This window comes from Marmota marmota, unplaced genomic scaffold (genome assembly GCF_001458135.2).
Source record: "Marmota marmota marmota unplaced genomic scaffold, marMar, whole genome shotgun sequence".
Lineage (NCBI taxonomy): Eukaryota > Metazoa > Chordata > Mammalia > Rodentia > Sciuridae > Marmota > Marmota marmota.
The window spans coordinates 18259437-18278795 of record NW_025999949.1 but is presented as its reverse complement, the minus strand read 5'-3'; positions in this window follow the sequence as shown (position 1 = coordinate 18278795).

The window sequence follows — 19359 nt, the reverse complement described above, 5'->3', positions numbered from 1 at the left end:
AATACACACTGTAGGGAAGATATCAAGTTGAGTGGATGCTACATGAACTCAATAAACTCTTAAAGTAACCTACACTTTGTCTGCATTTTCATCCATCATGGTAGATGCTTTATCTTATTTCTTTCAATGTTAATTCCAAGTACTATTGCCATATTTTACTAAATAAGCTCAAGAAGTAGACATTCAACTTTCTAACATTGTTTGTACCTAAGGGTGGTCTTGTGATAGAGAGCTGATCAATGAGACGATAACCCAAAGTTCAGGGAAAAAATTTTTTCCCTGAATTAAAAATTAAAACCAAGATTTTACAAGAAAATCCAAAATGGAAACATCATGCTAAAAGGTAGAGATAGAGTAGTAATCACTTTTGATAGTTTACCTAAATCCAATGTTGCTTTCCCTCTGGGGGGAATTGCTATACCTCCCCAAAGGCTGTGAGGAGATGCTTCTTTGACTTCATTTTTTTTTTTTAATTTTCTGATGGCTATTGACTCCTTAGCTTATGGTAGCAACTCCAAATTTCACCTCCATTTTCACATATCCTCTTCCCTATGTCTTTGAATTCTTTTTTATTTTCAAAGGATACTTGTGATTGGATTTAGGGCCCATTTTAAATTCAAGGATAAGACTTATAATTTCAAAATCCTTAACTTTATTTGAAAAGACTCTGTTTCCAAATAAAACCATCTTCAATGATACTAAGAGTTAGGACTTGAACATACACTTTTGCAGGATACAATTCAATCCACTACATCCTCCAAATGTAGATTAAGTTCTCCTATTTGGCTCCTATGAATGCTGTGCTTATCCCCAGAGGAGAAATTATTATGACATATTTTGATTGCCTCTGAAATTGTCTCCAGACTAATTGAGATCAGAACATAGGTGTTGTTTTAGTCAGGATTTCATAACTTAGAGAAGGAAAAGTTTATTTGGCGCTCACAGTTTTAGAATACTCAGTCCATAGATGGCTGACTCCATTGCTCTGGGCCTAAGGTGAAGGGCATCATGGAAGAAGGGCATCATGGAGGAAGTCTGCTTAGTTCATGGAGGGGTCAGGAATCAGGGAGGAAGGGCCACAGGGAAGATGCATGCTTCCAGGGCACAATTCCATTGATTCTCCTCCTCCAACCTCACCCCTACCTACCTGTAGTTACTACCCAGTTAGTCTATTCAAACTAGGGTGGACTGATCAAGTTACAGCTGTCACAATCCAGTCACTTTATCTTCAAATATTCCTGCATTAACACATGAGCTATTGGGAGACCTTTCATAACCAAGCCATAGCAAGTATTTATATCCCTCAATGCCTGATGCCTGAAACAGTAAAAAATTCAATAAATATCACTGAAAAAATGAACTAAAGCCAATAGATAGGAACATTAAGGTGTCACATTTCAGGTTATTAGAAGGATATAGGAAGGAATATTTTGTTATTTTAAAGCTATTTACAATTTGAGCTGGTTACCTTAGGAGCCAAGATGAGTTAATGTATAAAAATTATTCTCACACATGCAAACAAATCAATATAATATTATGCAAGTATATATCCCCAAACTGGTCTGGGTGGAAAAGATTTCCATAATATAAATTTGAGTATTTTTTTTTTTTCATGAAAGTCCAGAACATTCTAGGTGTTGAAGGAAGGGGATGGGGCAGGTGGTCTACCAGAGTGGTAAAACCAATCTAGGGAGAATAGAGTCATTAATTCTCTGTGTTGCATATGACCAAAAGTGTTTATAAGTGGGATATCTAATTGCTCTCTTGTGACCCTGTCAATTTGCAGTAGACATTTTCACAAATAGCTTTTAGTAGTTGATGCTTTGGGAAATGGAATGTGGGCAAGGCCTTATACAACCCGGGCACAATGGAAGGACATCTTCTGTAAACAATGGGAGAAAAAGAGATGGTACACCCCACATGAGCAGGTGTCTGGAATGAGGGCACTACAGACCACTTGGCCCACAAAACACTCCCTGGCATATGGGAGAAAAAAATATAACTTTCTAACCATTAAGATAGAGACTTGAGTAATTTTGCTTTTGTTTTAATGAAAAAAATTAATATCATGAGAGCATTTTAAATATATTAGAGACATTAGTAATGCTTGAGTTGTACAAGAAGCAGCTTGTACATAAGATGTGCTCAGGTGAAAATTCAGTAAATGCTTTGGCAGTATTGGTATATAAACATAATCCTGAAGACAACTGGCAGAGATATTCTCTGAGGGTGTTTTGAAAATGTATTCTGAGTTCATGCATGACCAATAAATGAGTTGCAGAGCACAGCAACCAGAGAACCAAGATAACTGCTGTTGCCTGGAAGACCACCCTCCCCTACGTAGAGATATTGACAAGATTATAGGAAGCCCAAACCCTCTCTTTATGCAGAGAGTGAATATGTGAAGAGAGCAATCAGGTGGCTTAAAATATCATCAGTCATTCTCTACCCCCCTTCCTCTTTTTCCATTTTTCGTGGTATAAAAGCATAGACAGGTGAATTGCAAATGTAGAGAGCTACCATATCTTGCTGCTGAGACTTCTCCCTGTGTAAATTTCCTCTGAATAGATCTTTGGCTATCTAACAATCTGGAGTAGTCTGCCTCTTTCTATGGGCTGAGCTTGTCTTCTGCTTTGGAGGGTGGTTCTCAGCCCTGGCAGGGAGTTTTCCCTGCAGAGGGATTCATACTTTTGACTTGAGTATCTACCAACCATAATGCTGTTTGGTGCAGTGATTCTAAGGTCCAATGCAACACAGCATTGCTTTTTAATGGAGGAGGTGAAATAGTTCATATAGGTCAACTCTGTAAATGGGTAATTTGTGGTGAGTGGCTTAAAAAAACTGGGAAGTTCTATTCTTCAATCTATTTAAGCAACTTTGCGTGTCTGTTTCACATGTGGTCCTGGGTTGTGATGTTTGTAGTGTGTCCACACTCAATGCATTTTGGTTTGTTCTCTGAGGCCTTTAGTGGGTGGGAATTCTACATGCATGAATGTCTGCATTGCTATTCTTCCCCACCCTTACCACCATTCTCTATTAGTTTGCTATAAAAGTGATTCACAGTGTTCTCCAAATTCTGGCTGGCATTCAAAATAGATTTAAAATAAAGCTCCAGATGGATACACCTACGCAAATCTACAGGATGAACAACTAAAGAAAACAAGTAAATGTCACCACCATCTTATATGTTAAAAGTTATGTGAAGAATATCATTGGTATTTTGATAAGGATGACACTGAATCTGTAGATCCTTTTGGGTGGTATGAACATTTTAACGGCATTAAATCTTCCTATCCAGAATACCTTAATTTTGAGTCTTCTTCAACTTCTTTCATTATTGTTTTTGTAGTATTTTGTATGTAGTCTTTTTACCTATGGTTAAACTTGTAACTTTGGTTAAACTTGTTCCTAAATATTTTATTTTTGTATTTTGTACTACAACAAATAGAATGATTTTCTTGATTTCTTTTTTTTTTTGGTAGTTAATTATCAGTGCGTAGAAATTACTGATTACTGTATGTTGATTTGGTACCCTGCAAATTTGCTGCATTTATTTATTTATTATTTCTAACAGTTTTCATGTGGATTCTTCAGGATTTATAAGGGCTTACTCTTGACATTTGGCCTGTTGTTTTCTTATTGTTTTGCAGATCCTTTGTTTCTTCTTTCCTGCCTTCTTATGTTTCCTTGTGATTAGATAATTTTTATGGTCGTAAACTTTATCACCTTTTATTATTTGTGGATACACTGTAGGATTTTGTTTTGCGGTAACAATGAGGCTTACACAAAACATCTGTCTATAAGATAACATGCCATTTTAAGTTAATAACAACTCTAATAACACAAAAAAACTGCATAGTTTTACCCCAACCTTCACATTTTAAAAAAATTTTATTTATCCTAATTTGTTATATATGACAACAGAGTGAGATTCAATTCATATTACACACATAGAGCACAATTTTTCAAGTCTCACGTTGCACATGGAGTCACACCATTTGTGTCTTCATATATGTACTTGGGTTAATGATGTCCATTTCATTCCAGCACCTTTTGTACATCCCTGTCCGCTCCCTTCCACTCCCTCCCCTTTGCCCTATCTAAAGTTCATCTATTTTTCCCATGCACCCCCATCCCTATTATGAATCAGCATCCTTATATCAGAGAAAATGGCATTTGGTTTATAGGGATTGGCTAACATCACTTAGCATTATATTCTCCAACTCCATCCATTTACTTGCAAATACCACAATTTTATTCTCTTCTAATGCTGAGTAATATTCCATTGTGTATATATACCACTGTTTCTTTATCCATTCATCTACTGAAGGGCATCTAGGTTGTTTCCACAGTTTAGCTATTGTGAATTGAGCTGCTATAAACATTGATGTGGCTGTGTCCCTGTAGTATGCTGTTTTTAAGTCCTTTGGGAGTGGGATAGCTGGGTCAACAAAAATGTACTTAGTTTTATTTTGTATATCCTTTAGCAAGTTATTGTAGCAAGATATTATTATTTTTTAATAATTCTGTCTTTTAACGCTCGTACTGAAAATGTAGTAATTTATATTCCAGCAGGGTAGTATTAGAGTATTTTCAATTTGACTTTGAATCTGCTCTTACTAATGAATTTTATGCCTTTGTGTTTTATTTTTCTAATCAGCATCTTTTTCTTTCAGCTTGAATTCCCTTCAGCATTTTTGGTAAAGCCGATGTAGGGGTGATGAATGTCTTCTGCTCTCACTCTCCTCTGGCCTGTAAGGTTTCTGCTATGAAATCTGCTCATACCCATCTTTGAATTCCTTTGTTTGTGATATGCTTCTTTTCTTTTGCTGCTTTCAAGGATCTTCTCTTTGTCTTTGATTTTTGACAGTTTGATTATAATGTTGTGGTGTAGTTATGCTTGAATTAAAACATATTGGAGATCTCTCTGAACTTCCTAATCCTGTATATCTATATTTTCCCCTTAGATTTGGGCAGTTTTCAGTTATGATTGCTTTATGCTTTCTGACCTATCTCTCTCTCTTTGCTTTTTTGATGTTCATAATTATTGTAAACTTTATTCACTCTTGTTTATTCTTTTTATCTTTTTTTCCCTCTAACTGGGTAATTTCGAATAACTTATCTTCAGTAACTTGGTGCTTTCTTCTGATTGATTTGGCCTGCTGTTGAAGCACTTTATGGAATTTTTGATATAGTCATTGTGTTCTTTAGCTCCAGAATTTATGTTTCATTCTTTTTTATGGAATTTATTTCTTTGTTGAAGTTCTAATTTTGACTGTGCATTGTTTCGTGGTTGCAATTAATTGTCTATGTGCATATTTATGGAGCTGAGTTATTTAAGAGATGACTATTCTTGAAATCTTTGTTAAATAATTCATAAATTCTTATTTCTTTAAAAGCAGTTACTGTTTTTTTGTTTGTTTTTTGATACTGAGGATTTAATTCAGTGGCACTCAACCACTGAGCCACATCCCCAGCTCTATTTTGTATTTTATCTAGAGACAGGGTCTCACTGAGTTGCTTAGCACCTTGCCATTGCTGGGGCTAGCTTTGAACTCGTGATCCTCCTGTCTCAGCTTCCCAAGCCACTGGAATCACAGGCATGCACCACCGTGCCTGGCTCTGGTATTTTATTTAGTTCTTTTTTATAATGTTACTTTTCCCTGATTGTTTTTGATCCTGTGACCTTACATTGGTATATGTGCATTTGAAGAGATAAGAACTTATTTCAGTCTTTGCAGATTGGTATTGCCTGTGAACACCGTTTCTGACATGTATCTCCGTTTGCTTTTTTTGACTTTGCATAATTCCTGCAAGATATTCCAGATTTTCTGGGATGGCCACTTGGCATGGACTGGGGTGGACTCCCTGCTGGAATCCTTGGGCAGGCTGGCCTGATATATGGATCAGCAGGTGGACAGCCAGCTGTGGCCCCTGGGTCCACAGTGTTGGGGCTAGACCTGTTAATTAGATCTGTGAAGGGGGGCCAAGAGGTTTTATCCATGGGGTCTAGCTTGAATCTTGAGTCCATAGGATGCTGGGGTGAGCCTGGAGGCTAGACCTGAAGGACCTGTTCAGGTTTTTGGATAGGCCTGAAGTCTGAATCCACTGACATGGATCTAGGATCTGAGTTCACAGAGAAAAGCTTGTGTCCTTGGGCCTCAAGCACATGTTCATAAAAGTGGCTGTAGTGCATAGGGATTGGCCTGACACCAAGGTCTACTGGGCTGGGCCTAGACCTTAGCCAAGAGATTACCTAAGATTGAGTCCTGAGTTGTTTTCCTGGGGAACCCCTCCTGTGAGGAGTTTGGGACACATAAGGGGATCACTCAATTGGGGTCTGTTCAGGAGACAGAAACTGTAAGGTAGTTGAACAGAGAAAGTGTAGGATATATAATTGTTAGCAAGTAGAGATGCTCAACCAGCCAAAGAAGTAAACATAAATTTTAAGGGGCCTAGAAAGGGTGGGTGCAAATTACAAACCTCTAGACTAAGAGAAGGAATTTTAGGATTAGAAGATCCTTCCTCCAATGCTGATATTTGCATGTTATTCAAGAGGCTATAGTTATTACATAAAATCGGAGTCTGTAAGTAGCCCAGAAGCAGGCATGAGAGGATGCTATAGGGTGGTGTTGCTGCAGGGGAGGGGTTTAAGACTGGAGCTGCTTTAATGAATTTCTGGTGGAGAGATGTGTTCTGACAGCACAGCCAGAGCTACCAGGAAGCCTCCAGTTGTAGTGACTCTGAAATGATTGACATTGGCTACAGCTTGTCCTCAAGAGCCACCAGGTTCCTACACTGAAAGATAATGGAAAATCACAACCTGAGTGAGATTTTTTTTCTGGCTGTGATGATCTTGCACTATCACCTAAGTGCCTTCTATTGAAAAGCTTCACATTTCACAAACTGGCAAAGCAAAATTGTTTACAGCATCCAGTTGTAGTATCACAAAACAGCACAGAATGGTAGGTTTGGAGTTTAAAGAGTAAAGTGGTAATTGGTACAGGAGCCCATTTGTAAGTATAATGGTAAATACCGTCAACTGGGGTCCCAACTGACAGACAGTTTGAACTTCCAAGTATATAGGGATTTGGTTTGTTTATTCACCTCAGATAAGACTTTGATGGCTCCAACCCCAGCAGACTTCTGACTGCAACTACAATAAGCGACTATAAGCAAGAAACATCTAGTTGAGCCCAGTCCATCCAGAACCATGAGAAAAATAAGTTGTTGCTTTAAGTTGGTAAGTTTTGGAATATTTTGTTATACAATAGATAGCTGGAACTAACTTTATAGAAGATTGCTGAAATGTCACTTTACATTATGGATGACCAGAAGTGTCCTTTCCATCTTGCAATAGGACATAAGAAATAGAGAAACAGAAGTAGATTGGTGGGGGAAAGAAAGTAGGCACAGGAAATTCATTGTTGGAAAGAAGAATGAAGTAATATCTTTATGACATCACCTTGTCTTAGTTTTGTTCTTGCTTCTCTAATGCTCCTTTCAAGTCATGTTTGCTACCCATCTTCCCTTATTTAATATTTCCAGTGGGACTCCCCCATGTCTGTGTCACTGGCCTCTTCTCTTCTCTACCCCACACTCCTTTGATAGGCAACCCTGCCCCTCCCCTGGTTTGAGACAGTATTTGTATGTACATATTCAGCACCCATTTTTGGTCCTGAGCTACAGATATATACATTCCTATTCCCTGTTGGACATTTATACTTGCTTCCCGCCAAATTATTTATGTCCAAATTCAAAATGAGCTTCCTCAGAAAACTTCTTCCTCTTTAACTTTCTCTAGTGAATGTCCCCTTGTGTACTCCGTTGTCCAAACCAGAGCTCAGGAAATTGTCTTTTACACATCTGTCTTTCTCAACTTTTACATCCAATCAATTACCAGGTCTGGATTTATTCCCCCATCTAGCATCTCCTAAATCTCTCTCTTTTTTTTTTCTCCCTACTTTTCCACTATCATCAGCCAAATCTGAAATCTTTTCATTTCTTGCCTGCTCTACCACAATCATCTTCTGTATTGTCTTTTCATATCCTCGGCTGCCCACTCTAATCCGGTCTTCACGCAGACTGCCAGCGTAGTTTTTAAAAATTATGAATATGTTGCACCACTCTTGAAAGCCCTGGAGTCAATTTCCATTGCTCCTCTGGTCCACATCAGCATCTCTAACGTGTCCTCAGTGGTCTGCAGGATTTGCTCTCACTCTTCTTTCTTCTTCATCTTTTCCTGACTCCGCACCCACCTTACTTATCTCTAAGTACTAGCGTCCTGCCAGCTCCTCTGCTTCTTATTTCCTGAAATACCTTAGGGCAGGCCAGTTACGCATCCAGACTAGTTAGTTCTCTTTATTCATTTACAGAAAATCTTTTCTTCTCCATCTATGAACTCACTGTCAGATGACAATGAGTCATCTCAATGTTATCATTTGCCTTCTCTGATAAACTGATGCCCCAGGCAGGCCAGGAACAGGCCCACGTCAGTCACTGCTGTATCTCCAGAGCGTGGTACAGTACCCAGCACCAAGTGTGGAAGAGAAGATTCATTGCTGAATTGTTTTTTTTTTTTTTAAAAAAGGACAAAAAATGGTGAGAATTTGAATTTCATCATTAAGTTGCTATTTCAGAATGTGAGGCATGTGCCTATTTAAATAAATAAAAATTCCATTTATCTCCTCGGTGGACATGGAGAATTCTATTTATACCAAATATTGAGAGTTGGAGAACACCATCTTTGGTGAAAAGAACACATTTAAGGGTGGGAAGCTTTTTCCTGTGGGGCTAGAATAAGACTTTGCTACAAAGTACAAGTTTTATGTCTTAGAACATCATTTTACTAATCTTTACCAAAACAATTGTCACTTTGTGCAAAATAAATAAACAAAAAACCAAAAAAGATGGAAAAAGTTTTGGGGGTGCAGAGAAAAGAAAACCTCTCTCTCTCTCTCTTTGTACCAAAAATTGAACCCAGAGGCGCTTAACCACTGAGCTACTGCCCCAGCCCTTTATATTTTTTATTTCGAGATGGGGTCTCACTCTGTTTCTTAGGGCCTCACTAAGTTGCTGAGGCTAGCCTCAAACTTACAATCCTCCTTCCTCAGCCTCCTGAGTCACTATTATAGGCATGTGCTACTGCACCTGGACAAGAACATTAGAGAACCCTTTTCCACACACTTCCCTGACTCATCCTTATTATAATGTTTGAGTATCTAAATTTTGAACCCCTGTAGCTCCTGAAGTGTTGTGAGAGGGGTATATTTGCTCAAACGCCTGACATTCAGAGGAAGGAATGGAAAATTTAACTGTTATTGATCTTTATACCAGGCATATGCTGCTGTTTTTATTTATAATCTCATTTTAATCTCCAAAAAGACCTCATTAATGAGAATTATGTCTTAGAACATCATTTTACTAATATATAATTGTATATTATAATATATATTTACATAATATATATTTACATTATATATATTTACATTATATATATATATATATATATATANATAAAATATATATATATATATATATATATATATATATATATATATATATATATCATAGCTGACCCTTTTCCCTGTGTCAGGAGGGGAAAGAAAACTTCAGTTTCTCATTGGGCTGGGGATGAACACAGGTTTAATAGATAAAGAGCAGGACTGGCCCATGGCTGTGTGGTTTGGGTTAAAGTAGAAACAAAGAGTGTTCTGGGAATGAGACTGAGCCAGCTGTCACAAGCTAGTTCAAGGGGAGAGTAAGGAAAACTTGAATTTCAAGTAATTGTAAGTTGTATCAATATTACAATATCAAATTTGGAAGTAAATAGAGCCCTGAGCATTTCCATGAAGAATGAAGAAATAGGATCTCTTAGTCTTTTCCCAGGGTTGGCAGAGGGCACTAAACCTGTTCAGGCAAAAGTTTGCTGAAATTTATGTTACTAGTGAAGGATAAAACTAGAATTTGAACACCAGTGTGAGGCATCAAAACTCAGGGGCATTTCAGGTTTGCATTTCAATTTACATTCACAAAGCGGAACTGTATGAGGGACTTTTCGTCTTCTTGGTGCTCGGTTCAAAATGGTAGAACATCAGTCTCTGAATGGTTTCTTGTTATGCCTATGTAACTAATGTATATTTAATAAACATCTTGTGGTTATAAACATCATATGGTTATATTGAGAAGAAACTTAGGAGGGCAAAGGATAACAGCAAGGAGACCCGTTTAAAGACTATTGAGATATTCTTAAGTAAGGGTTGGTGATGTCATGGATGGGTTCAGTAGAAGAGGTAGTGAGAAGAGGCTTCTTTCTGAAGGAAGTTTGAAGTTAGGTCCAGTGGATCCAGGGTTGTCTACAAGAGAAAAAAAATCAAATCCAACTCCAAGGACATTGACCTGGACAAGGAATAGGATGGAATTACTATGTATTGCAGTATCTTCCTCTTGGACACCACCAATATCATGGGCTTTCTTATTCTGAACTGTAGTGTTTAGTTTTTTGTCTATACTACTAGGGTTTGTGTATGTGAAGGAAGTCCTTGGTCTGGTTTACCACTGCACTTGCTCAATTAGAAAAATATAAATGGGAGTAGCATTGGACTAAAATGCAGAGAATAAAACATATATCTGAATCTGTACTTACATAAATAATTTAAAAAAAAACAAAGTGGTAAGGGACAGCTGTTCCTCAGAGTATAATGCTAATTAATATGCAAGCACTAATAGAAATAGAAAAAATATCATTAAGAAATAATTATGCAGGGCTGGGGATGTGGCTCAAGCGGTAGCGCGCTCGCCTGGCATGCGTGCGGCCCGGGTTCGATCCTCAGCACCACATACAAACAAAGATGTTGTGTCCGCCAAAAACTAAAAAATAAATATTAAAATTCTAAAAAAAAAAAGAAATAATTATGCAGATAAGAACAATTGGTAAAGCTAAAATTCATGGGCAAATGTATGAAAAAGACAGAGTCTTGCTCAACTATTTTGTAAGTCTAAAATTGTGTCAAAAGAAAAAAGTAAAGAAACTTGTGTGCTTAATACATATTTTTAACTAGAATGATGAATAAGATATTTTTTGCTTGATGCCGCCAAATATCACTGATCTCATTCAGACCATTGGCATCAGAACTTTTTGTAGTCTAGATTTTTCCACTTAAGTATGCTTACCTTTGTTTCTACTTTTCAATCATTCTGCCTCCAACCCCAATATAAAGTCACTCATTTTTCAACTGCCCTCTAATTTGTCCTCTACAGGGAGGCCCTCCTGATTTATTTACAACCAATTTCCTGTTACACGGAGATACAAAGTCTAATATTATTTTCACCCATGATATATCCGAGCACCTATAGTTGAAATCATCAAAAACCTTAGGTGTTTATCAACCTTTAGCTTTGTATGAGAGATTTCTAATAATAAAGCTGAAATTTTAATCTCTACAATAAAATTTCCAACAACAAAACAAGTCCAGGCTGGTATCCTGACCTTTTATATGGCAGCTTTCACCAAGGAATGCAAAGCATTTGATGGTGATGAATTGTGGTAATTAGGCTTGGCACTTTGGGCAAATACTACATGGCTTATTTTTATGAATACTGAGCCCTGAACTTGGGTATTTCATCCAACACTTACAATAAACTGGCAGCAAGAGAAGTGGTGGAGTCTGTCTTCTGACCTCCATTTTTCTGCCTTCATTTAGAGTTCAAACCATTCTCCCTTTTTCAATATATATACATATTTTTTTTTTATGAGCAAGTTGGTAGTTCTGAGGTGAATGATTTTGAGAAGCCAGCAGAGAGATCTGCCCTATCTTTCCTGTCAGATGCAGGTGAAGGAGGTGTGCAGGTAGCTTATGAATTTGCTGATTGCTCACTCTGAGCCATTCAGTTCCTCTGCTGAGAAAGTGGCTGATATCTGTATTTGCAGCCCGTTGGTTCTTGTTCTCAAGGAGGCAGACTATTTTTCTTTCTTCTTCTTTGGTGAAGTACACTAGATTAGAGGCACTACTTCAAAGGCATAGTTGGAGAAGGCTGAACTGAAAAATCCCTAGTAACCTGCCATAAATTCAAAGCTTTTCAGTACAGTCAATATTTTTCAAGTGCTAAACATAGGAAACGTGGCAATTTTGAAAAATTCAGCAAAGGTATTCCCTAAGGAGGACTCTTGCTTTCTCCCCACTCCCAACCTGGCTTACTCTAAGGAATCCTTCTTATCTTAAAAATGCTGACCTTAGGAGTGAGCCAATAGGAGCTTGCTCCAGATTGAAGAAACGGATATCCATTTCTAGGTTACATAGCTGGGTAGACTTAATTTTGTTTATTTTTTAATCAAACAGGCATACTGAAGCCTTCTAAAAGCTAAGTGTACCAAGGATTCTGTTCTTGTTTTGTTTTTGTCAGACTGGAGATATTTCAACTTAATGATTCCAAAACAAATGTTTTGGAATTTTGTTCCAAAACAAACACACTCTTATTTTCAGATAGAAGGTTAATAGTTCTCTTAACCAGAGAAAAGTGCATAGGAATGAAAGAAATCTATACGAAGATCACTGCAGAGGTATAGCTTCTCAAAATCAGACCAGACTGGGGATGCTTAAAAATTAACTGGCAATCTTATTAAAAATACAGAGGTCTTTGCTCCAATATCTGATATTCCAGCTCAGTGATTCAAATGCAGTCAGGTTAGAAAATAGTTATTTTTGAAGGATATGAAAACTGAATTACACTAAGGGTTTATGATCTTGAAAAACATCTTTTATTTCTTCATTCTTTCATCAATCTCTAGTCATCTGTCTATTCAATATATATTTATCAAATCTATAAATTCATTTAATATGTTAGGAATGGAACTATGTAATAAATGTTAGTGATTATGTAATACTTTGTTCTAGGTGTTCATAGCTATATGGTATAGTAACAAATAATCATGACCCAAAGAGTTATCTAATCAGAGAAGATTTAGAAGTAAAAACAGATAGTTATGGTGTAGGCTACTAAAAGCAATGATAGGGTCATGCATGGTGTGAACAACAGTATGGGATTCAGCCTCGAGAGTTTGGAGACCATTTCTCAGAGGAAGTAAACTCTGATCTGAGTTCTAAAGGATCAATGATAATTATCCAGGTGAAGAAAAATTGGTGAAGAAGGATGAGCTGATGAGAAACCATGTGCTAAGTCCCCAGAAATGAAGCAAACATAAAACAAATACTTAGGGGATATTTCTAGTAGCTCAGCGCATCAAGATACAAGAAAGTAACAGGAGGTGATAGGTGAGGTTGTCAAGTTAACAGCTCTCTAACAGAGTGATCTCAAGGTCTCTAACTTCCACCAACAGACCTGTTGTCCAGATTCATATTAGTAGCCTCCCTTATCACTCTCTAAAGATGATACATGAGAACTGGATAATGGATTGGTCACTTACAGCTCATGCTAGGGAGTGACTGGCTTTTTGGCCAAAGGAAGATGTCTTGTCATTGAAGAGTTTCAGCCAGAGTGTGAACTGATCTGGTTTCTAGTCTGACAATCTCATTATGGCTGCAATATCAAGAATAGGCGGTAGAAGGACAGAACGGGTGAGGGATGTTGTTTTGTACTGAGTTGATTTGTTCTGTAGTTGCAGAAATCCTGGCCCAATTGAATTGGATGAGAACCCTAGAGATGATCAGAAAGAAATGGATTCTGAAAATAAAAAGAATCAGCCTAGATTTACTACCTAATGTGATCTTGGACACATGACTTCATGTTTCTTCCTTTTCTTATAAATGTAAAAACTCCTTAACAAGTTCTTCAAAAAGGTAAAAGAAATAATTGAATACAGCACCCAACACTCATCCTAAAACAAAAAAAACTCCTCAAATAGATCGTTTTCACTTTCTCTGCAGACCGAGCCTGCGGCGATCTCCACAGCACACTTGCTTGGTCCAACTCCCATGGTCACGCCTCCACTTTCACAAATTACATGTCCCTAATTCTATTCCAGACTTCCTAGTTCTGCTATCCTCACTTAATGTCCAGATCTCAAATGTATGTTGTTAAAAATAGCCTAATTTACTTGAAGATATGCTTGAGATTTGTAGTTGCTTGAAGGATACATTTACCCATTAAAACAACACAGACAGCAACAAAAACCCCACCAGGCTTTGACTCCACAGTGTACATATTAAAGCCTCCACACGTAAGCAGGGTGGCTCATGGGCATCATACCTGTGCTCCCAGGATTTCCTAAAAAAGTTTGATCATATGTCCTAGTTTTGTAGGATCAGAAACCATGGCGTCTTTGAAGAAAGATGATTGTGTATTTGAATCGGCTTCACCCTTCACTATAAAAACCCCTTCCATTCCTCACCCTCCCTTTGCCAATCCCTTCTACTCTTTTTTATCGAAGTCTTTTCCTTTTCTCTTGTGGCCCTTTGTCTGCCACACGAGTGATCGCCTCTATGACACTGTCGATGACCTCAACTTCCTTAGTTTGGTTTCAAAATCCTTTGAAACTCATTCTTCTCACCAAGGAAATCCCTCTGTTTAAGCCCACTCCTTTCCTGAAACCTGGCGTACTTTCCTCCTTGTCTCTGTGTTAGTTTACGCTGAGACTTTGCCATTGAACCTGTGCCTCCAGGTTGGTTCTGCTGAATTTCATCTTTTCCAAGTTGCACTTCCATTTCCTACTAAAGTCAGCTCCCTTCTTCCCTATCTCCCCTTAGGTCATTTACCACAGGAATGGAGTCTCTTTCTTATCTTATTAACTAAATGGACACCTCCTAGTCAGGAGACCTTTATATACTCTCATTTCACCCATAAAACCAGCATGAACTTTAAATATGATAGGTTATTAACTTGTATTTTTAATTACATAATTTTAAATTACTTAACTAAATCATTTTTAAGATAATATGCATAAATTTATTGTTATCCCCTTTTCCTAGTGTTTTCTTTTTTCATTTGGTACCATGGCTGGCCTGATCTCTGAGTAGATTCTGTTGTCTTATCATCAGAATTCCTGAGTTGAGACCTTGGGAGAGGATAGTTTCTCACATAGAAAATGGGGCTATGAAATACACCTAATATACTGGTTCTCTGAGTTGTCCTAAAGCCAAATGGAACAATGGGTTATGGTTTATTACGGGCTTATTCTGTCAGTACACATAGATGGAAGGCTGGAAGGCTGGTTAACATATGACATACACACACACATGCACACACACACAAACACACACACGCACACACACACACATTTTAAATTGGCCTCACCATGGACAATATCCAGTCTGATGTCTTTTCTGTTGTTCTTTACTGCTCTGTCATGTCTCCTCTGGGTATATGATGGTATTCTTCAATCTATGGATAGGTTATTCTCCTGGCTCATTTCTAAGGAAAGATCCAGAAGAAAAATTATAGAAGTCACTCTTGTAGCCTAGAATTCTGGATACTTGACCCCCACCCCTACTAATTTGTAAAGGTAAGTAAGCCGTGTATTGCTATTGGTGGAACGAATCAGCATGATGTATTTGCTGTGGTTGGAATAGGTCTCCTTTAACACTCAGCCAAAGTGATAGTATTAAGGGGTGGGGCCTTAAGAGGTGAGATTAATCCCTCAGTGGGGTTAAGGCCCATGTAAGAGGGGCTTCATGCTGTGTTTGGTTGGGTGGCTACTGTGTTCTCCTGCCATATGAGAACATGGTGTGCCTTCCTTTGGAGTGTCCAGCCCTTACCAGCAGTTGAACCTGCTGATTTCATGATCTTGGATCTTTTAGACTTCAGAACCATGAGAAAATAGATTTTTGTTCTTATAACTTTTCCAGCCTCAGGTATTCTGTAATAGCAGCTTAAAACAAGACATTTTAAAAATTAACCTATTAGTCATAAAAACATGGTACATGCTGCTTTTCTTTCTTTCAAAAATGCTTTGTTGTTAGAGAAGTTTTAAGTTCACAATAAAATTGAGCAGAAGGCATAGATTTCCCACAAACCTCTTGGCCTTACAGATGTATAACTAACTCATTATCAATATCACCACACCACACAGAATGGTACATGTGCTATAGTTGATGAATCCACACTGACTCATCATAATCACTGAAGTCCAATGTTTACATTAAGTTTCACTCTTAGTGTTTTTCATTTTGTGGATTTTGGTAAACATATAATGACGTGTCTATCATCTTTTCCTTTCCATCAGTTTATCTTTCCTCTATAATCTCTTGGCAACCACTGTTTGTACACTGATTAAACACTTTTTACTTTCTCCAAAGGTTTACCTTTGACAGAATGTCGTATAGTTAGGATCACACACTATGTATCATTTTTGGATTCGCTTTTTTTCCCCCCACTTAGTAGTATGCATTTGTGATTACTGTATTTTCATGGTTTTATAACTCATTTCTTCTTAACATTGAATATTTCATCGTGTTAGTCAGCTTTTTATTGCTGTGATCAAAATACCCGAGGAGAATAACTTAGAGGAGGAAAAGTTTATTTTGGCTCATGATTTCAGAGGTCTCAGTCCATGGTTGGCCAATTCATTATTCTGAGCCAGAGACATGGTGAAAGGGAAGGGCAGAGGAAAACTGCCCAGCTCATGGCAATGAGAAAGCAAAGAGACAGCGAGTCCCCAGGGACAGAATATAAACCCAAATGTATGCCTTCATCGACCTACTTCTTCCACCAGGCACCACCTGCCTAGAGTTAACATCCAGTAATCTTTCCAAACTATTAATCCATCAAATGGATTAATCCACTGATTAGGTTACAGCTCTTGTAATCATTTCTGAACATTCTTACATTAACACAGGAGCTTTAAGGGGGAACCTCATATCCAACCATAACAAACTGGACGTGAAACAGTTTAACTGTTCATCTCCTGAACGACTTGCTTCCACATTTTTGCAATTATGAATAAAGTTGATAAAAAATACCTGTGTGATGGATTTTGGTTGATGTAAGCCTTCAACTCCTTGGGATAAATATCAAGGAGCACAATTGCTGGATCATATGGTATGTTTTGTTTGGTAAGACATTGCTAAATAGTCTTTCAAAGTGGATATGATGTTTTCATTCCACCAGCAATGAATAAGATTTTATGTAGTGTTATGTTTTGGATTTTCACCATTCTAATATGTGTGCATTATATTTCATTGTTGTTTTATTCACATTTCCTTGATATGATATGCCTTTTCTTTTCATATGCTTATCTGCTATCTTTATATCTTGTTTGGTTCAAGGTATCTGTTATGGTCTTTGGTTCCTGAGGAATTCTTTTTTTAATTGAGTTTTAAGAGTTCTTTGCACATTTGGATAATAGCTCTTTAAGATGTGTGTTGTGTGAATATTGTACCCAGTATTTGGTTTAATCTTCTTATTCACTTTACATTTTTTCACAGAACAGAACTTCTTAATTTTAATGAAACCCAGCTTATCAACTATGTCTCTCATGGATTGTGCCCTTGGTGTTGTATTTAAACAGTTGTTGCCAAATCCAAGATCATTTGGGTTTTCTCCTATATTATCTTCTAGGAGTTTACAATTCTGCATTTTACATTTAGGTCTTGCTATAGTTTAGAGGTGGGTTGTCCCCCAAGGATTCATATATTGGAGACTTGGTCTGAGTGTGGTTCTATAGAGGTAGCGGGTCCTTTAAGTGGTGGGGCCTATTGGATGGTCATTACTGGCTTTCCTCTGCTTTCTGCCATGATGGTTAGCCAAGGAGATCTTCACCAGAACTAGTGGTATGCTGTTTGGACTTTTACCCTCCCAAACTGAGCTCAGTAAATCTTTTTTCTTTATAAGAACCTAGTCTTGGGTTTTTATTATAGTAACAAAAATGGACTAGAACAGTTTATGACACATTTTGAGTTAATTTTATGAGGGGTGTAAGGTCTGTGTTTAGATTCATTTCTTTCTTTCTTTCTTTTTTTTTTTTTTGCATATGTTTGTCTGGTTGTTCCAGCAACATTTATTGAAAAGACAATATTTTCTCCATCATGTTGCCCTTGTTCCTTTGTCAAAGATCAGTTGAAAATTTTAAGTGAATCTACTTCTGGACTTTCCATTCTGTTTTACTAATTTGGTTGTCTGATTCTTCACCAATGTCACACTGTCTTGATTACTATAGTTTCATAGTGAGTCTTGAAATCAGGTAGTGTTAGTCTTCTAACTTTGTTCTCCTTGAATATTGTGAGGACTATTTTGTGTCTTTTGCCTCTTTTTGTAAATTTACTGATATTCACAAAATAATTTTCTGAAATTTTGATTGCATCTGCACTGAATCTATAGATTAAGTTGGGAAGAACTGATGTCTTGACAATACTGAGTCTTCCTATATATGAACATGGGATGTCTCTCCATTTATTTAGCTCTTCTTTAATTTCTTTTATCTGAATTAGTAGTTTTCGTCACATTCATATATATGTACACACACACACACACACATATAAATATACTGCTAGATTTATACCTAAGTGCTTCATGTTTGGAGAGATCATTCAAGTGGTTTTGTGTTTCCAGTGACCAAATCTAATTGTTCATTATCAGTATATAAGCGAACATATGACTTTTGCATTTGAATCCTCCCATTCTGCCACCTTGGTATGATCACTTATGATTTCCAGGAGTTTTGTTGATGTTGATTCTTTTAGATTTTTTGCAGAGATGATGTTGATGATAACGATGTCCATGAACAAAGATAATTTTATTTCTTCCTGCACTATCTGCACACCTGTTTCTTTCTTTTCTTGTTTTATTTTATGTCTAAGATGTCTATTATGATGTTGGAAAAAATGGTGACAAGTGACATCCTCAAGATGTTCTTCATCTTAGTAGCAAAGCTTCTAGTTTCTCACCCATGTGGCTTTTCTTGGTGCAACTTAGTGAAAGTTAAATCAGGAAAGTACCACCTTCTTCCTTCAACCTTAGCACACTAACCTTCCCTTTGTTCAATCTTTAAGGTAAAGGAAAACCTTAGTTTAAAAAAAAAGGTGAAAAGAAAGCATATTTGTGCAATTGCATCCTTCAGTTCTTTGCTCCCTAATTCACTCCACAAATATTTATTTGCTATGACAAACAATACATATTTGTGGAAGAGGCAATGCTCCAGACTCTGGAGATCTATCAGTGAACAAAAGAGAAAATTATCTTTAGCACTTTAGGAGCTCATACGAAAAGGGAATAATAGATCAAAAAAGTAAATACATCTGATGTGTAATAACTGTAACAGCCCTTAAGCAAGTTAACAGGGCGATATGTGAAAGGACCATGGGCATGGACTACACAAGGTTGGGTGAGCAAGGAAGGGCCCTCTGAGAAGATCATGGGCCAATTTGCAGAGTAAAGAAAAGAGCTTTCTAGGCAAAGGGAATAGCTTAG